The 7,131-nt window shown below is 51.7% G+C and overlaps 1 pseudogene; it reads right to left on the minus strand.

Annotated features, from left to right (window-relative positions):
- Positions 1-306: 306 nt before the first annotated feature.
- On the minus strand, positions 307-4,369 carry LOC118575418 (annotated as a pseudogene).
- Positions 4,370-7,131: the final 2,762 nt, after the last annotated feature.

Consider the following 7,131-nt stretch of genomic DNA (forward strand, 5'->3'; position numbering starts at 1 on the left):
CAGAGAAATGGGGTGAAGAGCCATGGTCAGGTCAGAGTCCAGGCTGACCTGTCACAGCAGCCCTGGCTGCTCACAGTCCTGGGGACAGGACAAGGCTCTGTCATCCTAGTGTCCCTGTGATCACAGACTCTCAGCATGTGGTTCAAGTGATGAACAGACCAGGAGGTGACAGAGCTGAGGAGTGACCATGTCACAGCCAGCAATGGACTGAGGTCCACCCGGGGACAGCCCTGATCACACTCAGCTCCCACAGCCTCATCTTGTCCACCAGATACACACAGCACAAAGAACACAGATTCTGAAAGGTTCTCCATGATGCCATTTATTTCCTCCACAAACTCTAAGTATTTCAATCATTTAATTTACCCGCCAATCAATCTGTCAGATCAAGGACGTGAATAATCAAGTTGACATTCAGATTCTTATTTTCAGGGGGAGTCAGGGGCTGCAGCTCAGGGCAGCATGGAGGTGACAGGATGAAGATGTCCCCTCCTGTCTGCTGGACAAGGAAGGTTGGCTGTGGAAGGGAATATAACAGTGCAGGGACAGGGTCCTGGTGTGCAGGGGTGGCTGGGCTCCCAGGTCTTCACATGGAGCCCATAGGGTCACAGGGAATATCAGAATTGTTGCTGAGAGTGAACTGAGGGGCTCAGGACCACACAAGAGAGACCTGAGCACATCTCTGTCACTCTGTCAGGCCGGGCAGCTGTCTTCACGCTACAAACAAGAGTCATGAACAATCACTGTGAAGACAACATCCCAACAACCCACCACTCACTCAGAGGGGATTCTGGGAGTCCCTGAACCCCAATCATGTCCACTTGGCCCCTCCTCAATTCATAACCCAGAGTGTCACCTTTACAGTCTGGGAGAGACACATCAGAGCTCTGGGCACTGTCCCTGCCTGGGGTAAAATTACATATAGTCACAGGAAGGTGAAAACATGGCCTCTAGAAGATTTCACTGTAGGAGTATTATGGGTTGGCATACTCCAGCTTCACCCCTTGGGCCTTCAGGGACAATCCTGTTCCCCACACTTACCTGGAGCTGGAGTATAGATCCCTCCTTTTCCACCTGTGAGAAGAAAAGCTGTGAGAGACCAGAGAAGATCCCAACCCTAGGAAGGTTCCAGAACTGACAGCAGACCCAGGTCAGAGACAGGAGCAATGAGGGCTGTGGATGTTCCCCTTAATGAGGCAGAGCACACTTCTGAAAGGGGCTGAGAGAGAACCAGACCCTGTCCTTTCCTACCTGTGATTCTCCTCCTCCTCCTCACAACAGCCACCACAGCTCCAATGATGGCCGCAGCTCCAAGGAGACCCAGGACAGCAATGATTGCCACGATGGGGACAGTGGACTCAGGAGGCTCTGGAAGGGAAGGTCAGCAGGGGAAGGTGAGGGTCATGACCCCAGCTCTCAGCCCTGACCCTGCTCAGGCTCTCCAGAAGCCTCCAGCTTTCCCTGACCTCAGCTCTGCACCCACACCCTCCTTACCCCATCTCAAGGTGAGGGGTTGTGTCAGCCCCTCATGGTCCACATGGCATGTGTATTTCTGCTCCTCCCCGGAAGGCACCACCACAGCTGCCCACGTCTGGAAGGTTCCATCCCCAGAAGGTCTGGTCTCCACAAGCTCCATGTCCTGAGTCAGATCCTCCCCATCCCTCTGCCAGGTCACAGAGATCTCAGCAGGGTAGAAGCCCAGGGCCCAGCACCTCAGGGTGCCATCTCCTTTCAGTATGGGGTGATGGGTCACATGTGCCTTTGGGGGATCTGTGTGGAAGATTTAAGAAATCCCACATTTAACAAGATAAACTGAAATCTCCAAAGACAAAATTAAACCAATGATGACACTAAACTGTGTCTGTTTGGACAATTCTGTCATCACACTAGTGACCTCAGGTAGAGCTGGTCCCCTCATCACAGAACTGCACATTTTCCTGGGGGGACTCAGTAGCTGAGAGAGAATCCACATGAGCCAGCAGGTCAACAGGGCCTTCCTCATGTGATGTTCTATAGCATAAGGTAGGTGGTAAAAGATGAGAAGGAATGGAAAATAATTAATATGTTACTAATTCATATAAAAATAAGATATCTGGTACAAGAGCTACATGAAGGATGTTACCAATTATTGCTGTCAACATTGAGGCACAACCACTGTGGCCATCTTGCTGACCAGCTCTAACTGTCTGTCCAAGTGAACTGCCATCACCTAAGTGTGCAGCACACATGTGGTGAAGCTCTGACACTCAGCCAGAGAAAATGACTCCCCAAGCCCTGCCCCTGGGGGACAAGATACAAGGTATAGTCACCAGGACCACTGGAAGTGTGCTGTGGGGCCCAGTACAGCACTCACTGTACTCACAGGGATCGTCCCTGTCACTCCTGTCCTGGAGCTGCAGAAGACCCTGTCTCTGAGGAAGTTCAATTCCTAATCCACTGGGGAACACTGTGACTTCTTGTGTCAGAGGGATAGCACGAGGGCTCTGGATGTTAATATGACAGGAAATAGTCTTAGCTCACAGGAACCTTTCTCGTTTAAAGGAAACCCTGATGTGTCTAAGTATCCACGTTAGCAGTTCCCCCTGGCTCCTGTGGAGACTGATACAAATAACACAAGGGGAGAGAGAAGCAAGATCACCCCAGTGAGGGGAAAAACACCTGACTAAAAGCAAGATGACCACTTCAAAAAAAGTTATAAAACAAAAACCACGAAAGAAAGAAAAGAGCCGGGCTGTGGTCGCACAAACCTTTAATCCCAGCTCTCAGGAGGCAACGCGGGGCAGATATCTGTGAGTTCGAGTCCAGCCTGGGCTACAGAGTGTGTTCCAGAAAAGGCACAAGCTACACAGAGAAACCCTGTCTAGAAGAAAACAGAAACAAAAAACAAACAAACAAAAAAACTAAACAAAACAAAAGAAAGAAAAGAAACAAACACACACACACACATACACACAATTTAGTGTTTGTCCAGGGTACTGCATAAGTGCTCACGTGACCATTCTGTGAATAGACGGAATTGGGGTGCAGAAGGGATGACCTCACCCACAGGAACCTGGGAGAATGTATCTTTGCAAAGCTCTAGAAACTGGTGAACCAGCCCAGGGCGTCCATGTCTCCATCAGGTAAAGGAGACTCCCTGTCCTGCTGTGTAAGGCTGACACACTCAGACGACAGGACTCAGTGTCCACAGACCCTGGTGTGGGCAGAGACCCCGGCCTGGGAGCGGCCATGGCAGACAGAGGCAGCAGGAGACCCAGGGACACTGTCTGCCCTGAGGCAGGGGCATGACCCAGCTGAGGGCTTTCTTCTTCCTCAGGACTGAGCCCAGCCCGAGGCAGAGGGAGGAGCTGCCCGCGGCCCTGCACCTGTGCGCTGCAGAGTGTCCTTCCCGATCTCCAGGTATCTGTGCAGCCACTCCATGCACTCGCCCTCCAGGTAGGCCCTCCATCCCTCTGCAACACCAGCCTGCTCCCACTTGCCTCGGGTGATCTGCGCCGCTGTGTCCGCCGCCGTCCACGTCGTCAGGTCGGCGTTCAGGGCGATGTAATCGCGGCCGTCGTAGGCGTATTGAGTGTACCCGCGGAGGAGGCGCCCATCCGACCCCATGTCACAGCCGTACATATCCTGGAAGGTGTGAGAGCCTGCGGGGACCCCGCGGTCAGCCCCGCCCACACGCCGCGGCCCCGCCCACCCGCGGACTCCTCTAAACCGAAAGGGAAACCGAGTCCCGGTCCCCGACTCTCCTCCCGAACCTCGGACCCAGGGCGGATGTAGGGACGTGGATGGGTCGTGACCTCCACCCGCGGTCACTCACCGCCCTCGCTCTGGTTGTAGTAGCGGAGCGCGTTCCTCAGGTTCACTCGGTAATTCTGCTCATGGCCCTTGGCTCTCAGTGTCTGTTCCTCCCAATACTCCGGCCCCTCCTGCTCCACCCACGGCGCCCTCGGTTCTACCCTCGGAGTCTCCGCGTCGCTGTCGAAGCGCACGAACTGCGTGTCGTCCACGTAGCCGACGATGATGAACCAGGGCTCCCCGCGGCCGGGCCTGGGACACGATGGTGTGGAAATACCGCAGCGAGTGCGAGCCTGGGGGCGGCGCGCGGTGAGACCCCGACCCTCCTCCGGGGACCCGGGCGGGTGCGGGGCCGGGAGGGGAGCGGGGCGCGGGGCTCGGGACGCGGGTGGAGACGGGCGGGTGGGTCTGGCCGGGCGACGCGGGGCCGCGGCTTCCCCGGGGCCGCCCCCGCCCTCCCCGCAGGGTCGTGTCCCTCCGACCCCGCACTCACCCGCGCGGGTCCGGGTCGGGGCTAGGGCGGCCGCCAGCAGCAGGAGCAGCGTGCGCGGGGCCATCGCCCCATCTCCGCTCTGGTGCCTCTGAGTTCCTTGGGCTGTTTGGACTTTATAACCCGAGGCCGCGGTGACATTGATTGGTTGTCCGGGATCTCGGCACCCAATAAGGGTGAGAACAGGAACCTTGTCATCAGTTTCCGGGCGCTGGAGAACTGAAACTGGGGACCTGGGGACTTCAGCCCTAGGCTCCCACTCCAGACCTCACCACCTGGGGACTGAGACTTTGGCTGAACCCTGTGCTGCGGGACGGAGCGATGTTTGTCACGGTGTCTCTGAGCCGCCTAAGGACAACTGTCTCCTCAGGTTAGTCAGGATGAACCCTAAGAGCATGGAGCTTCCAGGGAAAATACACAGAGCACTTAAAATGAATGTTCACGGAAACAGGTGTGTGGGAGTCCTGGTGATGGTGTGGGGCTGCCGTGGACTCCTGCATCGGGAGGTGACTGGAGTTTTCACAGCTCTGCTCAAGGACTTTTGACCCCGTGTTATATGTGACTCTCTGTTCCTACTCACCTCTGCTTTCACTTTCCACTTCTGTTATGTGTGGCAGAGATTTGAAGACATCAACTCAAAATCCACAGTAACAACAAAATAATAATAAAGTTAATGTTTCTCTGCTCTACTGAACAGGGATGGAACCTCAAATCCCCAGTGTGTACCTCTGCCATGAGGATCACCTCTGCCCAGTGTCCACCCTGCACAGGCCTGAGGAACTCAGGGTTCAACTCAGTTATCAGACCCAGGGCTCCACAGGCCTGTGACATACATGTCCCTCATCTCATCAGCTCATGGACTGTGAGTGAAGGTCAGAGAGAGAATGAGAGGTCACAGGTTCTGTAACTTCTAATACACTGTCATCATTATTCTGTTTATTATTCGTTACAGATCCTCTCACTGTGATTTACTCACTAAAGCAATGTACCATGGCACTGTGTGGACACAGGGAACCGTAATAAGGAAAATGATGATGCTGGTCTGTTACTCTTAGCATCTGAGTATTAAACTGAGGAAAAGGATGAGCTCTATGATAAAATCTACCAACTTCTAGTGTCTTAGTGTGGTGGTTTGAAATAAAATGGCCCCCAAAGGGGGTGGTGCAATTAGGAGGTGGGGCTTTGTTGGAGAAAGTGGGGCACTGTGGGGCTGGATTTGAGGTCTCTTTGTTCAAGTTTCCCTCAGTGTGACAGTCAAATTCCTGTTGCCTGCAAGATGTAGGATGCTCAGCTCCAGCACCACATCTGCCTGCTGCTGCCATGCTTCCCGCCATGATAATGGACTGAACCTCCAAAATTGTAAGGGAGCCACCTCAATTAAATATTTACTTATAATAGTTGCCGTGGTCATGTTGTCTCTACTCAGCAATAAAAACTCAAACTAAGACACTCAGAATACAGTGAATGACAACAGTTAACACAGTGATAAAATTGACATGGTCCAGATGGGAATAAATAGTGTAAAGGTTTCTAAGTGTGACCTGGAAGAGAATCTTCTCTCCAGCAGCCACAGAGCTCACATTGCAGAAAATCAAACAGAAGCCCTCATTATAAGATTGGCTGAATGACAGCCAAAATTCAAGTCCCAGCCATGAAGAGTATCAGCAGTTAAAGAAAGGGAGTTAGTTGGTAAATGATGAGATCCTGTAACTTGGGATGAGGATGTGTGGCAGGACCCTATTGAAGCTGAGAAGTTTGATCCCTCAGATTCTCCAGGTTTATCTCACCTGTGGAGGAAATTTCTTTACCCTCAGCCCCACCTCCTGAATACACCTTTGATGAACAAATTATTCCTTCAGTGTTTGTTAAGCCAGCAGTGACTCTCTCTGAAGGAAATACCTGGGAGACAATCCTGATTTCCCTCAGAACCACCAATAGCTGCCTGCACACCTTCCACCAGACTGCAGGCAGAGCAGGAGCTTTGGGGAAGGTAGAAGGTAGAGGGTTAGTGCCTGAGAGGGGCACTGCACTGCTAAAGAGTTTAATGGGTTTGCTAATTCATTCCAGCAGAAGTTGGGGAGTATTGTGGGAATGGATTTTAGGGTGTGGGATAATGGTGGAAAGAACATTAAAACTGGGTCAGACTGAGTTTATTAATATGGGCCCTCTAAGTGCAGATTCTAGATTTAATATGGAAGCTCTCACAGTTTATAAAAGTGTCAAATGTTTGTTTGAATTGTTGGCTAAGGCATTTGTCAAAAGATGGCTTCCTGATAAAGACTTGGAGATGCCTGGTACACCTTGGCTTAGTGATGATGAAGGGATTCTAAGGCTCAGGGAATTTTCAATGCTAGCTTGGGTGTGCCATGTAAAACCTAATCCTCCACCATGGGAATGCCCAGAAGACATGCTCCTCACTGATATTAAAGACACAAAATGGTGAGAGGTCACCAGCACGATTCCAGAGTCTTGTTGTCACCCTTTTCCTTGAGCCAGACCTCAGGGCTGGAGATGCTGCTGCTCAGTTGGACGAATTAAAGGCAGTGAGTTTACCTGGGTCCAAAGGTATTAGGGGCAAATTGGCAGCATGGAATTGCTAAAGACAATGTATCATAGTTACTGTAATGGTCAGCACAGGCAAGGTTAATTTTATGGTGGCATGACTCACATGGACTTTTGGTACTGGATTATCATGATGTTTCCAGGTATGAAATAAATAAAGAACTATCTTAGTCAGTATTCTATTCCTGTGAAGAGACACCATGAACTGGCAAATCTTATAAAAGGAATTAATTGGGGTTTGCTCACAGTTTCAGAGGTTTAGTCCATTATCATCATGATGGAGACCT

This window comes from Onychomys torridus, unplaced genomic scaffold (genome assembly GCF_903995425.1).
Source record: "Onychomys torridus unplaced genomic scaffold, mOncTor1.1, whole genome shotgun sequence".
Lineage (NCBI taxonomy): Eukaryota > Metazoa > Chordata > Mammalia > Rodentia > Cricetidae > Onychomys > Onychomys torridus.